At 39.1% G+C, this 25,870-nt stretch overlaps 1 long non-coding RNA gene across 1 annotated transcript; it reads right to left on the bottom strand.

Moving 5' to 3' along the window:
* Positions 1–1,098: 1,098 nt before the first annotated feature.
* Positions 1,099–11,600, bottom strand: LOC108581364. Its single transcript, XR_002516202.2, has 3 exons — positions 11,309–11,600; positions 9,969–11,200; positions 1,099–1,480 (listed from the first exon to the last, which is right to left on the bottom strand). It is a non-coding gene; the product is annotated as an uncharacterized LOC108581364 (long non-coding RNA).
* Between the last annotated feature and the right edge of the window lie 14,270 nt (positions 11,601–25,870).

Genomic DNA, 25,870 nt, shown 5'->3' with positions numbered 1-25,870 from the left:
GAGTTTATAGTAGACAAAATAATTCCCCTCAGCCTAGAGTTTATATATCTTAATCTCTAGAATCTAAGGATCTGTTACCTTGCTGGTAAAAGGGACTTTGCACATGTGATTAAGATAAGGATCTTCATATGGGAAAGGTATTCAGGTGGGCCCAATGCGATCACAAGTGTCATTATAAGAAAAAGGTAAGACAGTCAATAGAAAAGGTGAGATGTGATTACAGAAGTAGCAGTTGGAATGATGTACTTTGGAGATGGAGGAAGGGGCCATGGGCTAAGGAGTACAGGCAGACTCTGGAAGCTGGAACAGGCAAGAAAATGGATCATCCCTTCAAACCTCCAGAAAAAATGCAGCTCTGTGTGCACCTTGATTTTAGCCCCATAAGACCCATTTTGAACTTTGGATCTCCAGAACTGTAAAATAGTAAATTTTTGTTCTTTTAAGCCACTAACTTTTTGGTAATTTGTTACAATAGCAACAGGAAATTAACAGAGGAGTGAAAGCCAGAGCCCACCAACCAACTCTACTACAATAGTACTAGTGGAATGATGGAGGGGCATGGCTTTTTTCACAGTATTTGCCTCAAAAGCAGGCAAATTACCTTCCAAATTCCCTCATATTGTTGGCAGAATTCATTTCCTTTCAGTTAGCAGACTGAAATCCCCATTATCTTGCTAGCTGTCAGCTGGGGACCACTCTTCTCTTAGAGGCCACTTTCCAGCCCTTGCCAAATGGACCCTTCTATCTTAGCTCAAGAAAACCTTCTTCATGTCTAATATCTCTCGTTTTGAATCTCCCGACTTCCCCTTTCTGCAAGTAGCCAGAGAACAGCTTTTAAAGGGCTCATGCAATTAGACCAGGACCACCTGGATAATCTTCCTATCTTTTTTTTTTTTTTTTTGAGACGGAGTCTCACTCTGTCGCCCAGGCTGGAGTGCAGTGGCCGGATCTCAGCTCACTGCAAGCTCTGCCTCCCGGGTTTACGCCATTCTCCTGCCTCAGCCTCCGGAGTAGCTGGGACTACAGGTGCCCACCACCTCGCCCGGTTAGTTTTTTGTATTTTTTAGTAGAGAGGGGATTTCACCGTGTTAGCCAGGATGGTCTCGATCTCCTGACCTCGTGATCCACCCGTCTCGGCCTCCCAAAGTGCTGGGATTACAGGCTTGAGCCACCGCGCCCGGCCAATCTTCCTATCTTAAGGTCAACTATACCATATAGTGTAATCTAATCACAGGAATAAACTCCACCAAATTCACGATTCCAGGTCGAGGCATGTACATCAGTGATGGGAAATCTTAGGAGACATCTTAGACTTTTGCTTACCAAATATAGTTAAAAGATTTCTGTCTTGTTGGGCTGTACCTTTCCCAGTATTCTGGCTAGAAAGAGGGATTTAAGGGGGACGGGGGAAGGGCTTTTTTTGTCTGTGCCCATTGTTGTTTCCAGTTTGCAGGCATCTCTTGCACACAGGCCTGGGTATCTAGGAGGTGAGAAAAAAACCAAGAAACTCACCGTCAGGTCCCAGTTCTGGTGTTATATACATATATATATATATTTTTTTTTTCTGGTATTTTATATATATATATTCTGGTATTTTATATATATAATATATACATATATATTGTATATAAAATATAGGGACTCTTCAAGTCCCTAGTTACCTGGTGTGAAATAATAAGAAATAAATATATAAATAAATAATAATAATAAATATATACACACATACACACACACACACATATATATATATTATATATATACTCTCTGCCCCTGGTTTCTGATACTGAATTCCTTTTTTTCTGAGATGGAGTCTCACTCTGTCACCCAGGCCGGAGTGCAGTGGCATGATCTCGGCTCACTGTAAGCTCCACCTCCTGAGTTCACGCCATTCTCCTGCCTCAGCCTCCCGAGTAGCTGGGACTACAGGCACCTGCCACCACGCCTGGCTACTTTTTTTGTATTTTTAGTAGACACGGAGTTTCACCTTGTTAGCCAGATGGTCTCGATCTCCTGACCTCATGATCCGCCCACCCTGGCCTCCCAAAGTGCTGGGATTACAGGCGTGACTACTGCACCCGGCCCAGTTTTCTGTTCTTATGTTAGCTTGCTGAGAATGATGCTTTCCAGCTTCATCCATGTCCCTGCAAAGGACATGAACTCATCCCTTTTTTATAGCTGCATAGTATTCCATGGTGTATATGTGCCACATTTTCTTTATCCAGTCTGGGCATTTCTTTATCCAGATGGGCATTTGGGTTGGTTCTAAGTCTTTGCTATTGTAAATAGTGCTGCAAAAAACATACATGTGCATGTGTGTTTGTAATAGAATGATTTATAGTCCTTTGGGTATATACTCAGTAACGGGATTGCCGGGTAACATGGTATTTCTGGTTCTAGATCCTTGAGGAATCACCACACTGCCTTCCACAATGGTTGAACTAATTTACACTCCCACCAACAGTGTAAAAGCATTCCTATTTCTCCACATCCTCTTCAGCATCTGCTGTTTCCTCACTTTTTAATGATCACCATTCTAACTGGCATGAGATTGTATCTCATTGTGGTTTTGATTTGCATTTCTCTAATGATCAGTGATGATGAGTTTTTTTTCATATGTTTGTTGGCTGCATAAAAGTCTTCTTTTGAGAAGTGTCTGTCCATATCCTTTGCCCACTTTTTGATGGGGTTGTTCATATTTTTTTTCTTGTAAATTTTTTTTAAGTCCCTTGTAGATTCTGGATATTAGCCCTTAGTCAGATGGATAGATTGCCAAAATTTTCTCTCATTCTGTAGGTTACCTGTTCGCTCTGATGATAGTTTCTTTTGCTCTGCAGAAGCTCTTTAGTTTAATTAGATTCCATTTGTCAATTTTGGCTTTTGTTGCCATTGCTTTTGGTGTTTTAGTCACAAAGTCTTTGCCCATCCCTATGCCCTGAATGGTATTACCTAGGATTTCTTCTATGATTTTTACGGTTTTACATCTTACGTTTAAGTCTTTAATCCATCTTGAGTTAATTTTTGTATAGGATTTAAGGAAGGGGCCCAATTTCAGTTTTCTGCATATGGCTAGCCAGTTTTCCCAACACCATTTATTAAGCAGGGAATCCTTTCCCCATTGCTTATTTTTGTCAGGTTTGTCAAAGATCAGATGGTTGTAGATGTGTGGCATTATTTCTGAGGCCTCTGTTCTGTTCCATTAGTCTATGTATCTGTTTTGGTACCAGTACCATGCTATTTTGGTTACTGCAGCCTTGTAGTATAGGTTGAAGTCAAGTAGCATGATGCCTCCAGCTTCGTTCTTTTTGCTTAGGAATGTCTTGGCTAACGGGCTACTTTTTGGTTCCATATGAAATTTAAAGCATTTTTTTCTAATTCTGTGAAGAAAGTCAATGGTAGCTTGATGGGGATAGCATTGCATCTATAAATTACTTTGGGCAGTATGGCCATTTTCACGATATTGATTCTTCCTATCCATGAGCATGGAATGTTTTTCCATTTGTTTGTGTCCTTTCTTATTTCCTTGAGCAGTGGTTTGTAGTTCTCCTTGAAGAGGTCCTTCAAGTTGTATTCCTACGTATTTTATTCTCTTTGTAGCAATTGTGAATGGAGTTCACTCATGATTTGGCTCTCTGTCTATTATTGGTGTATAGGAACGCTTGTGATTTTTGCACATTGATTTTGTATCCTGAGACTTTTCTGAAGTTGCTTATCAACCTAAGGAGATTCTGGGCTGAGACGATGGGGTTTTCTAAGTATACAATCATGTCATCTGCAAACAGAGACAATTTGACTTTCTTCCTACTTGAATACCCTTTCTTTCTCTTGCCTGATTGCCCTGGCCAGAACTTTCAATACTATGTTGAATAGGAGTGGTGAGAGAGGGCATCCTTGTCTTGTGCCGGTTTTCAAAGGGAATGCTTCCAGCTTTTGTCCATTCAGTATGATATTGGCTTTGGGTTTGTCATAATTAGCTCTTATTATTTTGAGATACGTTCCATCAATACCTAGTTTATTGAGAGTTTTTAGCATGAAAGGGTGTTCAATTTTATCAAAGGCCTTTTCTGCATCTATTGAGATAATCGTTTGGTTTTTGTCATTGGTTCTGTTTATGTGATGAATTATGTTTATTGATTTGCATATATTGAACCAACTTTGCATGCCAGGGATGAAGACGACTTGATCGTGGTGGATAAGGTTTTTGATGTGCTGCTGGATTCGGTTTGCCAGTATTTTATTGAGGATTTTTGCATCAATGTTCATCAGGGATATTGGCCTGAAATTTTCTTTTTTTGTTGTCTTACACTGAATTCTTAAAACCTTTATTATTTCCTAAGCAACAGAGGTGGTAGAAGCATCTTTTGTTTTATTGTTTGGTCTTTAACCCTGGTTCCTGATACAGAGCTCCTAAACCCCTTGGAATTTCCTGGTGATAGGAACATCTTTTGTTGTAATGAGGCAACTTGATGTTGCCAGAGAAGCCTTGCCATGGCTTGAAACTTCCCAGCCTCACTCTCCATCATGCTCTATATAATGAAACCACCATAACAATACCTGAATTATGGGGTTTACAGAGATTCTGGGTTGGTGAGCACATCCACATGAGGGGAGGGTGGCACAGCCTAATTCCACAGGGATAGAAGCTCCTGCTCTTCTGTTCTTACCCTAGGTACCTCTTCATCTGGCTGCTCATCTGTGTCCATTGTAATATCCTTTAGAATTAACTGGTAAACATAAATAAGTGTTTCGCTGAGTTCTGTGAGCCATTTTACCAAATGACTGAACCCAAGAAGGCTGTTGCAAGAGCCTGATTTATAGCTGGTTGGTCAGAAGTACAGGTCATAACCTGGACTTGTAACTGGTGTCTGAACTGGGGGCAGTCTTGTGGGAACTGAGCCCTTACCCTGTGGGGTCTGCACTAACTCCAGGTAGTAGTGTCAGATTAGATTGAGTTATAAGATACCCAGAGGTGTCAGAGAATTGGTTGGTGTGAGAAAAAAGCACTACGCATTTTGGTAACCAGAAGTGTTGAGAGTATAGAGAAAAACAGTTCATACTCAATACAACTTCTTTTATCCACCTTTCAGGATCTTCTGGTAAGTGAGTTATGTATTTTGTCAAGGGCAGTTGTTGATTAAACAGGAAAATTAAAATGGGATGAATTTACTCCATCTTATTTGGTACTGGACCCTGCCCTATACTTTAAAATGAGGTATTAGAGAAATCAATGGAAAGATTAAGGTTAAGAGGAAAGACCAGTGAACTAGAAGTCAGGAGACCTAGGTTCCGGTTCTGATTCTATAATTAACTAGCACAGTGGTTTTCATATTGTGTGCATGAACCCCAAAAGCATGTAGTGTTAAATATTAGAACTTCTATTTGTAATGACTTTAGCTTATCCTTTTAAAATTTCAGTTTTGGTGTATGTTTTATAATGCACACATTTAAAAATTTTAGTTTTAGTGTATGTTTTATACATATTATAAAATATATATAATAGAACATATTTTATAATAACATATATAATACCTCATATGTATGTTAGTGCACACATATATATTAATAAATAAATATACATATATTGGTGATGCGTGCTCAGAAATGTTTAGGAATTAGTGACAATATCAGATATCTAAAATTGAACTGCCCCAGATTTTCTGGGACTCTAACTGCCTTAAACATGTCATATCTGAATTGGGACAACTCCCTTCAACATAGAACAGATTGTAAGTATATTTATCAATTAAGATCCTTTTATATGTCTTTGGTTGAAAATATAATTCTTAGCTCAAATAAAGCTTCCTATATTCTTTAGCACGTTTATATGAAGAGATATTTGAATGAGGGTGAATCATTCCCAGAGAAGTAACATTGAGAATGAAATCAAATAAATAAAATTTAAGTTCATGGTTCTGACATCATAAAATTAGGTGGGCTGAGATTAAGGAAATAGGTGCTTTCTAGAATGCATGTAAGATCCTTCTTAGTCAATCCACTAGTCATCCAGTCTCATTAATCTTCTGTCTTTAGCCTTAACATGGAGAGGCTCATTTACATACAACACTTAAATATAATTCAGGGTCACTTCCATGTTGGTTTTTTACTGGCAATGATGCAGAGAAAATGAGGCAAAGTTTTCTCCATGGTTCCAATGTCTCTGACCTTCACATGGCTGCATATGACAGAGACGGCTAATTGATCCCCTACCTCCAGTCTCCTAATGTTTCTTTTTTTAGTGGACCTTTCCAGTCTCCTAATCTTTCTTTTGTTAGTGGAATTTTATCTTGCATGTGACTGCCTTGTTAGAGGCATTCCTTGCAGCTTTTTGTAGCCAGTTGACCAAGTTTTCCCCAAGGGGATATAAATAGAAGAGAGTGTGTAACATCACATTCTTAAGAGAAAGCTGCTTGCCCTGCATATCTTCCTGCTTCCTTTGGGCTGGAATGCAGTTGTGATGGTGGTCAGCAAGCTTCGATCATGCCCATGAGGAAAACAAGGAGAAGCTGGAATAAAAAGACTAAAGGAAGCTGTGTGATCTACAGAAGCACAGTGCCTTCCTAACAAGCACTGCCCAGAAGCTCCAGACTGCTTCATGAAAGAGAAAGAAACACTTACCTTGTTTAAGCCATTATTATATATTTTGAAGTCTTTTTGTTGCAACAGCTTACTTATAACCTAACTAATATATCTAACACCTGTTTGTTCATCATGCATTAACTTCCTACTGTGTGTTAGATACTGTTCTGATACTGTTCTCAATTCTAGAGATTAAAAAAATAATAAATTAGACATAGAACTACTTCCTATTCTGAAGAACTCCCAACCTTAGAAAGGAAAATTTGACTGGAAGGGAAATGGGAAGATAATTGACATTTATTAAACACCTATGTGTTCACACACTGTCTTAGTCTGTTTGGACTACTATAAGAAAATATCATAGACTGGGTGGCTTATTAGCAACAGAAATTTGCTTCTCATAATTCTAGAGACTGGGAAGTCCAAGATCAAGGTGCTGGCAAATTTGGTGTTTCTGATGAGGGTTCACTTTCTGGTTCATAGACGGCTGTCATTTTACTGTGTCTTCACATGGCAGAAGGAACTAAGGGGTCTCTAGTGTCTCTTTATTTTTATTTTTTATTTTTTATTTTTTGTGATTAAGTGTTGTGTTGCCCAGGCTGGAGTGCAATAGTGCAATCTCAGCTCACTGCAACCTCCACCTCCTGGGTTCAAGCAGTTCTCATGCCTCAACCTCCCAAATACCTGGAACCACAGGTGTGCACCACCACACATGGCTAATTTTTTGTATTTGCATTAGAGAAAGGGTTACACTATGTTGGCCATGCTGGCCTTGAACTCCTTGCCTTCCACAGTGCTTGGATTGCAGTGTGAGCCACCTTGATTCTTGTGCCTCAGCCTCCCAAGTAGCTGGGATCACATGCCCATACCACCATGCTTGGCTAATTTTTGTATTTTTAGTAGAGAGGAGGTTTCACCAGGTTGGCCAGGCTGGTCTGGAACTCCTGACCTCAGGTGATCTGCCTGCCTTGGCCTCCCAAAGTGCTGGGATTACAGGCATGAGCCACTGAACCTGGCCCTGGTACCTCTTTTATAAGGGCACTAATCCCAATCATAAGAGCTCCACCCTCATAACCTAATCACCTTTCAAAGTGCCCACCTCCTAATACCATCACTTTTGTTGTTAGGATTTCAACATATGAATTTTGAGGAGACAAGCATTCAGACATTGTATTGGTTTATTAATCCTTTATTGCATTGGTTTATTAATCCATGCATTGGTTTATTAATGCTCACCAAAAACACTGCATGATGAGTGGTATAATTGTCATTATACAATTGATTCAGGGGCACATCTGCCTTGTAAATGATAGATTTACTATGCATTTTTATCAGTGCCTTTAATCCAGGGCTACTGATTTTGACAGAGCCAGTAAAACCATCTCTCTATGGCCACAATTGAGATTCCTCCTATAGTAGGCATATGTGGTTTGTATTCCACAATCCCATCCATTCTCTGTCTCTGCAACAGCTCTCGATTTTCTTACTGAGTTTTACTCCTCACCCATTCTCCCCTACTCTCAGTCCATATGATTAAAACTATACCTCTGTCCCCACTCAAAGGCAAAATATATTCCTTAAGCATAAGCCAGTCAGTCCATCATATTCCCTTAGTCACTGCAATTAGCTCAGTGATAAGTACAAGGCTAAGTCAGTAACTCTGAGTTCCTGGGGAAGCTGACTTGCTCTTGCTCGTTGGTCTCGAACCTAAGAGAATGGAAGGACTGGAGCATGACCACATTGACCCTGATACTGAAAACACACAGAAGGTGGAATTATAAGATGGAGAGGAACCCAATTACTGTTGAATTGTTTAGCTTGAGTCCAGTTATGCTTGAAGCCTGGGCCCTACAATTAGGCTTTTCAGTCACTTGTGCCATGAAATTTCCTTTTCAGATAGTTTTGGTCAGGTTTTCTGCTACTTGTGACCAAAAGTATCCCATTCATCCCCTAGAGTCTTAGCTTGTGTCAGAGGCGAGCTCCTTCTACTCATTAGTGGAGAAAGTATACATTGTTCTACCCTGTTTTTCATAAGTTTATTGCTTTTAAGAACCTCCAAGATTCTTGATAAACAAAAATTTACCATATAAAATACAAGGTGCTTTGTCAGCAACAGTAACATATAGTAAATGACTGCTGCTTCAGAGAGACTTTATAACACCTATCTTACTCAGTAACTTTGGATTTCCCACAGTTCCTGGCTGGTATATTTTAGCAGTAGCATTGATGATTTTTCATATTCATGTACATTAAAAATATAACTTTTGATCTAATTGTATCCTCCTAAATCTAAATATAGTGCAGAATCAAAGACTTTAAGCTCCAAGGCAAAATTTAGTGAGTTAAATTTAATCTTCCTGCAACATCAAAAAAAAAAGAAACTGTTATTTCTTCTTGTAGGACTATTAGAGCTAATTCAGCAGCACTGTCTTATATCCTTTTTAAAGAAATCGTTGATTTATTGTATTTGCTCAGAAACATTGTGATTAAAAATGGATCAAATTAAACTCTGCGTCATAATCTTCACTTTTAATCTCATGAATTTCACCTGAAAGAAGTGGCTATATCTTCATTAATTCTACTGAAACTAGATTTTTATGAAATAAATTAATACTATTTATTTCACAGGAGGTTTTTTCCCATAGGTTTTGTGTAGTACACACATTTATACATTATGCATCTGTGCTCCTGACTTTCATTTATCCTTCACGCTGTCTCCCCAAGATGAAGGAGGTAGAACAAATGTGTCAGAGCTTTGTGAGGGGGGATGAGAGGCTGAGCGTGGAGGTGCGAATGTGGGGGTGTGTGTTTAAGACAGCATCTGTTGGTGTGTGGGAGCAAAGGTTCAAAGAGCAAAGATGTGTGTTAGAATTCAGAGGCTGCTTAAAACTGCTGCTCAAATGGCTTTCTTTTTTAATGTCAATTTTCAACTAAAGCTCTGATTTTTCAGTTTTTAAGAGAGAGAGAGAGTACTATTACAGATATCAAATTAACATGAAGCAGAACTCTAATAGAGTCCATGAAATTTTAGAAAAGGGCTATATAGAGCTTGATGTAAGGTTTCATCTGTCACACTTAAAATGTAACTTGTAACATTTTACATCCATATTATCACTCTTTAATATGTTTATGTTCAAATGATTTATATTTTTCACACATTGGAACTAGAAACTGTCCTTAAAACTATCACATACACATATGCCCGAACATACCCCTATTCTTATGACAAATTTTTTTCATCTGAAGTTTGAAGCTATAATTTTTGGAAAGACTAATTTTATAAACGCAACTGAATTTTTTAAAACTCTGTTTTTGTTTTATGAAAATACAAAATATCGAGGGCATCTGTATACGAATTAATATTCTTAGGTTCTACTTCCTGCCCTGGCACTAACCTGGCACAAAATCCTAGGCATATAATCTCGGTGACTCAAGACTCAGACTTCTCATGTAAACTGAGGTGGTTTTATCAGATAATCTCCAAGATCTTTTCAAGGCCCATGATTCCCTAAAATAGACATGATTTATGAATCATAAATATTACCGTTGTGATTAATAGGAAGGAATATGATGTACTTTTGAAGACTTAATTATTCAACTGTAATTCTAGATAACAGATTTACATTTTTAGTCAGGAATAAAATTGCTTGAAATTACCCATGAATCTTGTTCTTCTTTTCTCTGAATTTGGGACAGCCTTAGAGTACAAAGGATCATAAATAATTATGAAGCAATAAGCTTTGTAAAGGAAAGGACTTTGTTTTGTCACTGCTAAATCCCCAGTTCCCAGAGCAATACTGGACATATGGAGGGACTTAAAACTTGGTAAATGAATAAACTAGAAAGTGCCAAGGTATAGGGATTTATAAAACCCAATGGAAAAACAAAGAGCGAAGGCTTTGCCGGAGGGATGATAATTGAGCTGGATCTATAGGGGTGAACTAGAGTTTGCCAAACAGAGAAGGAGGAAATGACATTCGGAGCAGAGCCAAGTATACTGCGGCAGAGACTGCAAGTCATCTCCCAATAGCCATCCTTCTTCCTTCCCTAGGCCCACAATTCCTGGCCCAGGAATGAAGACTATATTTTCTACCTCCTTCGTAGCTAAGTGTAGTCACTCACTGACTAAGTTTCAGCCAATGGGGTTAAAGTAGAAGAGCCAGGTATCCCTTTGATGATGTGTCCTTAATTAGAAGAGGGTGAGATCTTCATATCCTTCTTCCTTTCCACTGGTTGAACTACAAATATGATGGTGTGTGGTGACTTGATAACATGTCCATTTAGCCAGGCTGAGCCACCTTTTCCAGAATTCTCTTTCCTGTATGTTTCCACTGAGAGAAGGCCACAGGAAGATTCTTGTAGGAGAGGTAGAGGACATCAGCCATTCTGTAGCTCTCACACCTTGTCACTGATCTGCTGACTCACCTCAGTGCTGTGAAGCAGCAACTGCTCCATGTTCTCCTGGATTTTCCTTCAGCTTCTGACTCCTGGGTCATGTGTATTGTGTTTGGCTGTGACAGTGAGCCTTGGCTTCTTCAAGATACTCATGCTACCATGGTTAGAGGCATTAATAACTGGCACAGGTTTCAATCTGTCCTCATGGGGCTATTAGTTCATTTTTGTGCTCCTGTAACAGAATACTACAGACTAAGTAATTTATAATGAACAAAAAGTTATTGGCTCACAATTGGAGGCTGGAAAGTCTAAGATCAGGGGACTGGCATCTTGTAAATACCTTGTTGCTGCATCCTCCCATGGCGTAAGGGCAAAGCAGGGAGGCAAACCCACCCCTGTGATAATGAACCCACTCCTGCAATAACAGCATTATTCTATTCATGAGAGTTGAGCTTTTATGACCTAAACATCTCTTAAAAGTCCCACTTCATGATACTGTCACAATGGCAACTGAATTTCACCATGAGTTGTGGAGAGAGCAAACATTCAAATCATAGCAGTCTTCAACCTCATGCTTATAGGTTCTTATTTGTTCTTGATCTTTATCATCTCTTTCTGATTCTGCCTGCCTTGTGGACTTAAAACTCCAGCATCAGATGTGAAGACAAGAGACTCATAGATACTGTTTAACTAGCTCCTACAATTAAGGACAATCAACACCCCTCTGCCCCCCACCCTGTGTGTGTGTGTGTGTGTGTGTGTGTGTGTGTAGTATTTCTTCTTCTCTGATTGAACCCTGTGCTGAAATGGAGTGCTGCCATAACAAATGCCTAAAAATGTAGACTTGATTTTGGAACCAAGCAGTGGGTGGAAGCTAGAAGGATTTTGAGAAGAAATGTTACAGAAAAACCTAGATTTCCATGAATAGACTGTTAGTAGAAATCTGGACTTTGAGGATGCTGTTGGTAAAGACTCAAAAGGAAGTGAGGAACCTTGGAGGAATGGAGATCTTTGTTATGCTGTTGCAAAAATCTTAGCAACAGTATTTTCTGCAGTTAGGCAAAAAGCAGAGAATATGCTTAATGAATTTGATAATCTATCTAAGGAGATTTCCAAGCAACGTGTTGAAGGTGCAACCCAGTTCTGTCTTGCTGCTTATAGTAAGATTTGAAAGAAAAGAGAGAAGTTGAGAGAAAAAATGTTAAGTTGATGATTTTGAAAACTCTCAGCCTCTCTAGGCAGCAAAAGATGATAAAATAAAGACATGATTTTGAACAAAGTTTAAATCCAGAGCACTGCCAGGAGAGAAAATCTAAAGATGAAGCCAAGAGTATAATTGTAAACTCCTTTGTTAATATCTTCCAAGATAAAAAGTGGTTCTTTGGAATACTATTCAGTCACATAATTGGCCCTTTTAAAGAATTAAGAGTAGGTCTCACAGATCCTTTTGATCAAATACTAAAGCCTCAAAGAAATTTAAGAATTTGTCCCTCAGCAGTCTCTGCAGGAGCACAAGGTAGAGAAGAGATTTTGTAGGTGTGGCTTTTATCTAATGGCATGAACTCCAGAAATTCACAAAAGATCTACAAAGTTCTCAGGAGATTTATTTCTGCTAAGACACTGCCAGTTTGGAATGAAAGAGACAAAAATAGTACAAAATGATGAGGCCATTGGACCCCTGTATTCTATTGGCAGGGAGCATGCTGAAAGACCACTCAGTTGCAAACACATTCTACCTTTCATGATAATGAGAGATGTCTTTAGAGAATGGTTGCTCTTGGAAGTAGATCCTTTCCTAATTGAGAGATGAGAATGTAGCACTGGAAGATTCTTTGATTGTAGCCCTATGTGAAACTTTTAGGCAAAGACATCCAGCTAAGTCATTCCAGGACTCCTGACCTACAGAAACTGTGAGATAATAAATGGATGCTGTCTTAAGTAGTTCAGTTTTTGTTCCACTTCAATAGATAACTAATACATGGTTTGAGCAGCCACCTTTGATCATTAGTTTAAGTAACAAATTGAGGATGGCAGAGTGACAAGACATAAACAATATGGGGACCATGGAGTTACCACACCAGCCCTAGACTGCTTAGTTTTGAACTTTACTTACATGAAAGGGAAACATATTTCTATCCCATTTAAACCATTGTTCTTATTTCTTTAAATGTATGCTTGAATCTGTCAATCATACATTTGGTTGAAGTGAAGCCACCTCAACCTGGAGATTTCTGTTTTCAAAAAACTTTTAAACTACAAATTTAATTGCTTTAATACATATAGGACTATTCATATTGTCTGTTTCATCTTGGGTGAGTTTTGGTAGCTTGGGAGTTTTGAGGAATTGATTCCTTTTCTCACAGTTGTCAAATTTATGTGTATAGAGTTGTTCATAGCATTTCCTTATTATCCTTTTAATGTCTATGGGGTCTATAGTGATATCCCCTTCTTTCTTCCTTATATTAGTAATTTTTGTAATTTCTCTCTTTTTTTTTTTTTTGTCAATCTGGCTTGAAGTTTATTAATTTCATTGACTTTTCCAAAGAACTAGCTTTTGGTTTCATTGAATTTCTTTTGTTTTTCTATTTTCTATTATATTTCATTGATTTCTGCTGTTATTTTAAATATTGCCTTCTTTATCCTTGCTTTAGGTTATTTTACTCCTCTTTTTTAGTTTCTTAAAGTAGAACCTTCGGTTACTGATTTGAGACTTTACTTCATTTTAAAATAAACATTGGATGCTATAAGTTTCCCTCTAATCATTGCTTTAGTTGTATCCTGCAAATTTCTGGTATGTTATGTTTTCATTTATGATCAGTTTGAAATATTTTCTCATTTTTCTTGAAACTGCCTTGTTGATCCTTGGGTTATTTAGAAGTGTGTTGGTTAGGGCCAGGTGCGATGGCTCATGCCTGTAATCCCAGCACTTTGGGAGGCCGAGGCGGGCAGATCACGGGGCAGGAGATCCAGACCATCCTGGCTAACACAGTGAAAACCTGTCTCTACTAAAAATACAAAAAATTAGCCAGGCGTGGTGGCACGCACCTGTAGTCCCAGCTACTCAGGAGGTTGAGGAAGGAGAATCGCTTAAACCCAGGAGGTGGAGGTTGCAGTGAGCCGAGATCATGCCAGTGCACTCCAGCCTGGGTGACAGAGCAAGACTCTGTACCAAAAAAAAAAGAAAAAAAAAGAAAAAAAAGAGGGTGTTGTTTAATTTCTAAGTGTGTGGATATTTTCCTATTACTGATTTCATGCTATTATACTCAGAGAACACACTTTGTATGATTTCAATTCTTTTAAATTTGTTGAGGTTTGTTTTGTGACCTAGGCTATAGTCTATCTTGGTGCTGTTTTATATGCCCTTGAAGAGAATGTGTGATCTTCTGTTTTGGCATAGGTGGTTTTCTATAAATGTTAATTTGATCCAGTGGGTTGATGATGTGGTTCAATTCTTCTATATTCAGAGTCAGCCAACTAAAGCTTACCAGTGAAATCTGGCTCATAGCCTGTTTTTGTACTGCCCTTGAGCTAAGAAAAAGTTGTAAAATATGGAGAATTTGTGACAGAATATATGTGCCTGGGAAGCCTAATGTGTTCACTCTCTGACCCTTTACAGAAAAAAACTTCCCAATCATACTGTATATACTTGCTGATTTTCTGTCTATTAGTCTTATAGATAACTGAAAGTGAGGTGTTAACATCTGCAGCTATAATTGTGAATTTGGCCATTTCTCCTTTCAATTCTGTTAGTGTTTGCTTCATGTACAGTCATGCATCACTTAACAACAGGAATATGTTCTGAGAACTGTGTCCTTAAGGCAATTTTGTCATCATATGAACATCTTAGAGTGTGCTTACACAAACCTAGATGGTATAGCCTACTACACACCTAGGCTTTATGGTCTAGCCTATTGCTCCTAGGCTACAAACATGTACAGTATGTTACTATACTGAATACTGTAGGCAATTGTAACAAAAAGGTAAGTGTTTGTGTATCTAAACAAATCTAAACATAGAAAAGGTACATTCAAATATGGTATTATAGGCTGGGCGCAGTGGCTCCCGCCTGTAATCACAGCACTTTGGGAGGCCAAGGGGGACAGATCACCTGAGGTTGGGAGTTCAAGACCAGCCTGACCAACATGGAGAAACCCTATCTCTACTAAAAATACAAAATTAGTTGGGCGTGGTGGCACATGCCTGTAATCCCAGTTACTTAGGAGGCTGAGGCAGGAGAATCGCTTGAACTCAGGACACGGAGGTTGTGGTGAGCCAAGGTTGCGCCATTGCACTCTAGCCTGGGCAACAAGAGTGAAACCCCGTCTCAAAAAACAAAATAAATAAAAATAAATAAATAAATAAGGTTTTATAATCTTATGGGACCACTCCTTTATATGGGGTTGGTTGTTGATGGAGACGTTGTTATGCAGTACATGACTGTACTTTGACCCTCGGTTGTTAGGTAAATACACATTTAGGATTGTTATGACTTCTTGGTGAATTGACCCAATTCTCATTATGACATGTCATTCTTTAGCCTACTAATTTTCTTTGCACTGAAGTCGATTTTGGTGTTAATACAGCCACTCCAGCTCCATTTTGATTTATGTTTTTGTGGCATAGTTTTTCCATCCTTTTGGACTTTAACTGACTTATATTTCAATTGAGTATATCATAGATAGCATATAGTTAGGTTATGTTTTTGTTTTGTTTTTAATCTATTTTTATGATCTCTTCTTTTAATTGACATCCTATTAATAGTTTTTCTCCATTTGTCTATGTTAAATGGGCTGATCCATTTTATAATAATTCCATTGCTAGATATGTCACCTAAAACTCAGTGTTCACCATCCTCCTTCTGTGTTTTTTTCATGTGTCATTGTCTGTATGGGACCAGCCCACAAAGTTGCTTTTGCACGATTCTTATCTCCATGTTTGCAGGCATTGAAAGATATTTAGTATTCATTTAATGCATGCACCTTTATATATATTTTCTGCTTCAATTTCCCATTAACAGACATGACATTATTTTGATAGTATAGTATTAGATGATGTCTTCAAAAATACCCAGTACTAATGGTTACTTAAAAAATAACTTACTATGAAAATCAAAATCTGACAAACCAAACCCACTTTATTTATTTTAACTTAATTTATTAAAAAGGGATTTAACAGTAGTTGGTATAACAATTAAATGAAAACATTTGTCCAATATAGAACATTTTATATGCAAATAGTATTCACTGAAGTTCCAAACCACTCTACCCTGACTCCCATCCTGAATTTCCTTAATGAGTTCAGGGAGGGTCTGAACTGGGAGTCAAGAAACTTGGATTCCAGGCCTAGAGACAGATCAGCACTGTAACTCAGAGTGAATTTCCCTCCTTCTCTCATCCCCAGTTTTCCTACCTGTAAAATAATGATCATCAGTGCTCATCAGCCCCAGCCTGGGATCCATCACTTGACTTTGCAATATAGTTTAAAGTGTAATTCCAGAATAAAAAATTATAATGCTGCCTTTTGTAATCTGCTTCATAAACATACCCATATACAGTCATGCCCTGCATAATGACGTTTCAGTTACTGACAGATCACGTATATGACGGTGGTCCCATAAGATTATGATGAAGCTGCCCTATTCAGCGTATCATTTTTTATACTGTATTTTTACTGTACCTTTTCTATATTTAGATATGTTTAGATATGCAAATATTTATCATTGTGTTACAATTGCCTACAGTATTCACTACAGTAACATGCTGTACAGGTTTGTAGGGTAGGAGCACTAGCCCATACCAGATAGCCTAGGAGTGTAATAGACTATTTCATCTAGGTTTGTGTAAGTGCACTCTGATGTTTGCACAACAACAAAATTGCCTGAAGATGCAGTTCTGAGACTGTATTCCCACTGTTAACCAATGCATGACTGTATTAACATTTTGGTGGCTAAAAAGCCAAGCCATTTGTTTTATTGATGTTTTCCAATTCAGTGAATTGGATAATGTCAGTCCTAAGACTTTACAGTTCTCCATGAGACCTGAATAATTATTTTCCAGTTGGAAGGGGTGAAACTGAAACCTATAAACACATTTATATTCCTTTAATTGGCACTTAGGGTTTTCTCACCTCTGGACTCTCTCTCAATGATGCCTTTGAGTTATAACATTGTATGGCTCTATCCCCAACTTTGAGTTGAGACTGGGTCATCTTTCCTTATGGTCTCATGCTTCAGGAGCTATTTCTTGTCCCACCTAAATAGTCCCTTTATGCTTAAGTACCTTTCTACACCTCTTCAATTTGCTCAAGGTGTCAAAATGCACCTGGGCAATCTGGCTCACATAATGGCTGGGTCACGTTATCATAGCTGAACTAACCCAGCAATGGACCTAAGCCAGTAGTCGATTTCAAGGATGAGTAGGTCCACTGGCAATTAGGAGACCCCCTCACTCCTCTTCCTTTCACTACCCAGCACACTTAAGTACATATACTTTAGAAAACGCCAAAAAAAAAAAAAAAATACCCTTAAGTCGTCAGTCCGTCATGCAAATTACCAAGTTACCATTGGCCTTTGGTGATTTGTAATGCCTTTAAAGAAGCCTTTGGTCATATAGGTATATAATAAAAACTGTTGGCTTTCTGGGGTAATCACTTTGTGATTCTCCCCACGTATACACATTAAATAAATTTGGATGCCTTTTCTTTGATTAAAAAAAGTATTGGCTTTCTGAAGTGGTTTCAGATAGAGGATTAGGACTTACATAAACACAGAGGAGTTACATCATATGCACACTAAATTTAGCTACACATGAGAGAAGAAAAGAGAGAGAGAAAGAACAATTTGCACAGTGAGAACAATTCCTCTCTCCACTCTTCTCCATATGCTTATGCACTGGAGTGACCATGATGTAAGAAATGATTTGAACTATGCTTCAGAGTGTTTCTGTTTTCACAAGTTGTTTTAGTGTGGGCAAAGTTCAAGTGTAAGCTAAACTAAGTGTGATCCTAGTACTTAAAGATACATCTTTCTTGTTTAATATGGCTCCAATACACAACTTATTGAGGTCCCCAGTTGGCAATGATCAATGATCCATTCCAAACCTGGATGATAGACTGTAGACTATACGTTACGGCTATTTTAGGGGATTTTAAAGATAATTCAGACTATTATGCAAGTTTCCACTTAATCTATTACTATTAGAAATTACTCCCAATATATGGGCAAAAGACACAGATAACATTTACAACACAAACAATGATCCAAATGAAAGTATAATTTGGTGTCTAATTTAGGCAGGAAAATGCCATTTCACATTTCTAAATATGCTTAATTTGTTTTTAAGGTTAGATTTTTTTCATGTCTGTTTTCCACTGCTCCTTGAATCATATTTGATCTGTTCCCCAGAGAATGATTTCTTTCTTCTCCATTAATGTATCTTGAGATTGTCATTCTTTCCAGTTAGTCCAAAACCTCACTTTAACAAGTAGTTTATAAGACCTCTGAAGTTGTGATCCGCACCTGATTCATTTTGTGTGCCCAAAACAGAACCCGACAAAGTATCAGTTACACAACATGTGTTTGTTCATTGTTTGGTATGAGAATGGTGGCAATGGCTGTCAATATGAACCTGACACAATCTCATCAAAACAGCTATCTCATGAATAAGGAATCACCATATTGTTATCTTAGACATTGTGTCAGTGAGGAATTATGTTTGACTGCAAATAATAGGAACCTAAAACAAAGACTTAAACAAATTAGGAGTTTTTCTGACACATAAAAGTCTGGAGGAAGGTAGTTCAGGCTGGCTGATTTAAGATGTTGCCTGAGAACCACAGCCCTTCTACTTTTCACCCAGCTTTCACACCATCCTTACAATGAGACCCTCATTTTTACACCTTGAGATGATTCCCAAAACTCTAGCCATCCAGTTTGCACATATTTCAGGAAAAGGAGGACCTGAAAATTTCACCTACCAGCTATACACCAAAATGTTGATAGTGATTGTCTTTAGGAGGTAGGATAATAGGAAATTTAAATTTTGTTTTCTTTCTGGGCTGCTCTGTATTTTCCAGTGTTCAAATGATAAATATCGCTTTTGTTTTTGAGTAAGCAAATGCCTTGAATTTTTTTTGTTTTTGTTTTTTTTTTGCAATAGAGTTTCGCTCTGTCACCCAGTCTGGAGCGCAGTACTGCGATCTCGGCTCATTGCAACCTTCCCGTCTCCTGGGTTCAAGCGATCCTCCTGCCCTAGCTTCCTGAGTAGCTGAGACTATAGGTATGCCCCACCACGCCTGACTAATTTTTGTATTTTTTTTTTAGTACAGACGGGGCTTCACCACGTTGTTGGCCAGAGTGGTCTCAAACTCTTAAGCTCAGGTGATCCACCCACCTCGGCCTCCCAGAGTGTTGAGATTACAGGTGTGAGCCACCATGCCCAGCCTAAATGCCTTGCATTTTATTTAAAAATTGTTAGTTCTGTTTCAATAAGGGAGCATTCTACGATAAAACCTAGCTATCTTTTTTGTAGCAAACCAACATGAAGTGCCTGAGTATTTTTTTCCTAAGACTGCATTTGTTTGGTTATTTGTCAGCAATCTATTGCAAGGCATTTTTATTTATGAATTGTCAAACAGGGTTGTAAGTCTATAAATAAAATAGAAGAAAGAGTCACGTTATGATAGTCACTACTGGTTACTCTCCTGACTCTCAAACTTGGCGTTCTTCAAGTGATCTCAAAATTTGTACAATTAATGAGCTACTGGTATACTGTGAGCAGGTATCAAATGCTTTATGAATTTAATTCTGCCCATTGAAGAAAATTGAGTGTATCATTATCTATTGCTGAATAACAAATTAGCCTAAAACTTGGCAGCTTAAAACAGCAAGCTTTATCTCACAACTTCTGTGTTGGGAACCTGGATACAGCTTTGCTATGATTCTTGGACTAAGGTTTCCTACAAGGTTGTAATCAAGGTGTCAACTGGGCTGCAGTCATTCCAGGTTCCACTGGAGAAGGATTTAGTTCTTCCCAAACTTTTGGCCTAAGGATTGCAATTCTTCTCTGGCTGTTGTCTGGAAACCTCTCTCAGTGTCTTACCATGAAGGCCTCACCATAGGGTAATTCATAACATGACAACTGGCTTTGGTCAGTGAGCCAGTGAGAGACCAAGAAAGGTTAAGCAAGTTGGAAGCTAGAGTCCTTTTGTTGCCTAATCTTGGCTGTGACTTCCCATCAATGTGTGCCATATTGTATTCATTAGAACCAGACCAGTAAGATCAACTGACACGCAGGAGCATGGATACCAGAAGATGAGGATCACTGGGAGTCACCTTAGAGCTGCTGACTACACTGATCAAAGGAGAGTTTTTCAGCATTCTTACTCAAAGCCGCAATACAAAGTTCTGCTAGAGAGATATAGAAATCTGTTCAGAATTTCTGTCAAGGCACATCTCTGTATCATGAGAATGAATACGAGCTTTTACAAATCAGTGAAAGGAGGTTTTGGGGGGAATTTTTTGTTTGTTTCTTGTTTGCTTCTTTGCCTCAAACTACAGCCTCAAACTCATGGGCCCAAGTGATCTTCCTGCCTCAGCCTCCTGAGTAGCTAGAACTATAAGCACACATCAACATCACCATACCTGGCTTTTTTTTTTCTTTTTTCTTTTTAGAAATAGGCTCTTGCTAGTTGCTCAGGTTGGTTTTGAACTCCTGGCCTCAAGTGATTCTCCTGCTCCAGCCTCCCAAAGTGCTAGGATTATAGGCATGGGCCAGTGTGCCTGGCCTGTGAAAAGAGTTTTAAGCAGAACTAGACTCAAATAAACTTTTGAAACCCACGGTAGGCAAAATTATATAGTTCTTGCTGGTTTTGAGGGTAGAGCTCCCCAAATTTATAAAGTAATTTATAAAGAAAAGAGGTTTCATTGGCTCACAGTTCCTCTGGCTATACAGGAAGCGTGGCTTGTGAGGCCTCAGGAAACTTACAATCATGGCCAAAGGCAAATGGGAAGCAGACATGTCTTCACATGGTCAGAGCAGGAGGAAGAGAGACAGGGGGGATGTGCTACATACTTTTTTTTTTTTTTGAGACGGAGTCTCCGCTGTGTTGCCCAGGCTGGAGTGCAGTGGCGCGATCTCGGCTCCGCCTCCCGGGTTCACGCCATTCTCCCGCCTCAGCCTCGGAGTAGCTGGGACTACAGGCGCCCGCCACCTCACCTGGCTATTTTTTTGTATTTTTAGTAGAGACGGGGTTTCACCATGTTAGCCAGGATGGTCTCGATCTCCTGACCTCGTGATCCACCCGCCTCAGCCTCCCAAAGTGCTGGGATTACAGGCTTGAGCCACCGTGCCCAGCCATGCTACCTACTTTTAAACAACCAGATCTTGTGATAACTCACTCACTATTTGTGTGCCACAAATGGATGTTATTGTATTGTGGGGTACGGATGCCTTAGTGGAATGAGGTGTGATAATGTGCCACAAGATACTTGCAGATGGCAAGCAGCAAGATCCTTTACCCCTAATCTGCCATGCTGCAAGGATTGCAGTCAAGAAGGTGCTTTACTACCTGGCACTTCCATCAGCAGGCCACTTAGAGCATGCCAACAGGGACTCAACATGAAGGGGGAGTCTGTGTTCTGCTGGGGGAGTTTGTGCTCTGGGTTCCCAAAGGGTAGAGAGAGTGGGATTGGGGAGCCTAAGCGAGGACGGCTGACTGTTGTAGCTTCTGACCCAGCATTAGCCCTTAACCTCTACTTTCACATTTATTCAATCTGTCCATCTATTTGCAGCCAATGGGTCCTTTTAGGAATACCTAAGCTAACTGCAGGGTAACTATGCTGACAATGTGTATATGATACAAGCACATTAACTGGATTTGAAAATTTTCACGGAATTTAAAAATCGTTCATATTAACCACAAGAAATGTGAACATTATGTTTGTCAAAGAAGAAAAGAAGGGCTGTTCATCTTTAAATACAATTTAAATGGCAATAATTTTTAAAGTGTTATTTTTAAAAGATTTTACTTTTTCTACCACCACTTGTAAACCATCTCTCACCCATAGTGACTATCAAGAATTTGAGGAACTCTTAATTGAAGAACATATAAGAATGACACATAGCCATTTCAAGTACAAATCACAACATAAAAAGTTAGGTTTATGGGAGCGAGCTGAAATTTATTATTAAAATTTCAAAATATTTTATTTAGAAATTTCAGACAAATTTTATATCAAATGTCTTCCTCTCTGTATTATATTCATTGATTACAGTTATAATAAAATGCAGTTGATGGTGCTGTAGTTTAAATGATGGCATCCCCTCCAAAATTCATGTTGAAACTTAATCCTTGATGTAACAGTATTAAGAAGTGGGGCCTTCAGTATGGGATTAAGCCATGAGGGCTCCATCCTCATCAATGGGATTAGCACTTTTTGAAGAGGGCTTGAGGTTGAAAGGAACACCCTGGGCCGGGTGCGGTGGCTCAAGCCTGTAATCCCAGCATTTTGGGAGGCCGAGACGGGTGGATCACGAGGTCAGGAAATCGAGACCATCCTGGCTAACATGGTGAAACCCCGTCTCTACTAAAAAAAAAGTACAAAAACTAGCCGGGTGAGGTGGCGGGTGCCTGCAGTCCCAGCTACTCGGGAGGCTGAGGAAGGAGAATGGCCTAAACCCAGAAGGCAGAGCTTGCAGTGAGCTGAGATCCGGCCACTGCACTCCAGCCTGGGCGACAGAGCGAGACTCCATGTCAAAAAAAAAAAAAAAAAAAAAAGAAAGGAGCACTGTCTTTCCCTTTGGTCCCTTCTACTGTGTGAGAACACAGCGTTCCTCTCCTCTGCAGGATGTAGCATGAAGATGCCCCCTTGGAAGCACAGACAAGGCCCTCACCAGACACTGAACCTGCTGACACACTGATCTCCAAAATTGTGAGAAATAAATTTCTGTTCTTTATAAATTACCCAGTCTCTGGTATTTTGTTATAGCAGCACAAATAGACTAAGACATATGGTTTTACCAAGCCCCACATTCCTCCCAGCTTATCCCAATTAGAATACATGCTATGACCTAAAAACAAGTTTAGGAAGCTTTGCTTTAGAGCAAATGTCTGACTGTGTTGATTATATATCTATTGTTTCTCGGCTTTATATTTAACCATTTATAATTTTCTCTATATTGCTTAGGACTGGAAGTCTGCAGATTCCCTTTCTTAGACTCCTTGACACTGACTTCCTGTTCATATCTAGCCAATCTGTCAATGGCAGGCAGGCATTGGGAAAGATCAGAAAGTCGGAAAAAGGGGAAAAACTTTTTATTTCTAAATTCAACCAGAGCTACTGTAGCAGCAGAGGGGCTAGTGTAACTGCAGACTCTGGCAGCCCAGGCAGCAGCACAGTCTCTTTCTTGATTACAACCTGAGCCACGGAAGGACAATTTTGACAGTTCCAGTCCCTAAAGTGCAGCATCCATAACTTCCCAGTACCAAGAGTAGGCTCATGCATGATAGCCTAGGAGCATGAGGAGTTTTCTACGTGTGTCACCCTTTCTTCCTTTTGCTCCTTCAGCTCTTCTCAACACCTTTGTAAACAATTCCCTGTATTAAATCCTTTGTGTTTGAAATATCTGCCATGGTTTCAGATTTCCTGACTCAATACAGAATAACATATTGACTTTTATATGAGAAGGAACTATTTTTCTATTCCTAAAGAGCCTGACATCCCCTAGGAAAGGACACGTGTAAACTGGGTTCAACCAGTCTAGGTCCATGGGGAGTGTATCAGTCCATTCTTGCACTTCTATAAAGAAATACCTGAGACTGCATAATTTATAAACAAAAGAGGTTTCATTGGCTCACAGTTCCTCAGGCTGTACAGGAAGCGAGGCTGGTGAGGCCTCAGGAAACTTACAGTCATGGCAGAAAGCAAACGGGAAGCAGACGTCTTCACATGGCCAGAGCAGGAGGAAGAGAGACAGGGGAGATGTGCTACATACTTTTAAACAACCAATCTTGTGACAACTCACTCACTATCAGAAGAACAGCACAAAAGGGGAAATCTAGCCCCATGATCCAATCACCTCCCACCAGGCCACCCTTCCAACATTGGGGATTATAATTTGGCCTAAGATTTGGGCAGGGACACAGGCCTAAACCACATCAGGAGCACGTGAAGAGGAGCCACTTCCAGGGGGTCCTCTCTTTCCTGAGAAGAAGCCCAGTAAATTAGAGAGGGCACTGAAGATGGAGTGGATGAAGAAAAAACCACAGTGGCAGCAAATGTCTTACAAATCTACTAAGAGAGCCTTTAAATGCCACTGGAAAATCCTGATTGACTGAATGAGGACTCCTGCTTCAAAATTTACCTTAGTGTCAGAAAAAAATATTCCTTTATTGTCGATCTCTTTTAGTTGCATTTTTCTCTTTTAGTTACCATCTATACTTCCGTTTGGTATTTCCTTACTTGGTATTATTAGCAGCTTTGCCTCCCATTGAAAAATGATTATATCTGAACAGCATACTTAATCCATTTATCCAGACACCTAGCCTCAATGACAAAGATCAAGTATTACTATTTCCCTAGAACTAGAGGGAAACTCGTAAATCCTGGTGTGTTCCTTTTCTTAGCTCACTGGCTATTGAATAAGAGAAGTGCTTTCTGCATCCCATATTTGACCTAAGATAAACAGAAAAAAAGATTAAAATGCTCACTATGCATTTACTCTAAAGAGACATAAAAATAGCTTCTTTTTTAGACACTGTTTCTGTATTAACTGACTAATTGCATTCCAAGATGTCTGTACCATTTCCAGGGAAGTCAACTATTGGATAAAATATCCTACAGTTTATATTAAATTCTTCAAATAGTGGCAGAAAAGGCAAATATGCCTAAGTTAATTACCTGTACAACTTGATGTACATTTGTTTATGTGCACCAAATTGTTCTGTACGAGAACACCGCAAACCAGCAGCTTTCCTTGTACCCCCCATGGATTGCATCTGCTACATAATCAACTGGAGTGATTGTTAAGAGTTTGACAGGCTTCTCTCCACTTCCTCTCTGCCTTTACCTCCCCAGGAACCATATGAAAATGGAGCAGTGTACAAGGCAAACACTTATGCCTGGAGAACCCAGGTAGCCATAGACAATACCAGCACCACTGGAGAGAAGAGAGCAATTTTATGCCCTTTCTCTCCCACTTATTTTGACCTTCACTGAAATAAGTGAAATTTCCCCCTGAAAAGAGAGTATTTTACTTTAAACCTCAAACTGTCCATTCTTAACAGCGAGCTACTGGTTGGGTTTGAAACATGCTACTCAGAGCCAAAATGTGAATTGTAGCCCACCTTAACCTCCATTTGTGTAGGGTGTGTGAAATGGCAATTGATGCCCAGCTTGCCTTTCAGGGTCACTATGGTATCTATCTGTTTTTAATGACTTTCAATATAGTGGGTTCCAGTAATACTTGTTTGATAAGCATGCTGCAGAAGTAGAAATTGATATTAATCATAAATATAATGACATGAAAGCCAGTGGGGGAAGGGGTCCAGAATAATACCCAACAATTTATTGTACAACAGCAATTTTCTGTCTTTCTGGGCTATCTTTCCTTAATACTGCAACTCAAGGATCTCATTAAATCCAAAGTTGTGCACATGTTCTTTTGCAATATGCCTTCTTTCTGTGCCTCACCCTATGTCGTATTTTCAAGTTTATGCTTGACACTAATAGGCATTTGACCATATTTCCCAAAACCTTTCTATAGTTATTTTTATACCACCCTCCTTTATGTATTTCTTGTACCCTTGTTTTTCTGCTTGATGTGTTCAAGAATCTGTTGTGACAGCAGAAGTGAGCTGAGAGCTTCACATTTTTAAAGGTCATTTCCACTTAAAGTTCTCCATT

The sequence above is a fragment of the Papio anubis genome, chromosome 10, assembly GCF_008728515.1.
Source record: "Papio anubis isolate 15944 chromosome 10, Panubis1.0, whole genome shotgun sequence".
Classification (NCBI taxonomy): domain Eukaryota; kingdom Metazoa; phylum Chordata; class Mammalia; order Primates; family Cercopithecidae; genus Papio; species Papio anubis.
The sequence above is the reverse complement of the archived record's forward strand: the minus strand, read 5'-3'. Positions and strand labels throughout refer to the sequence as shown.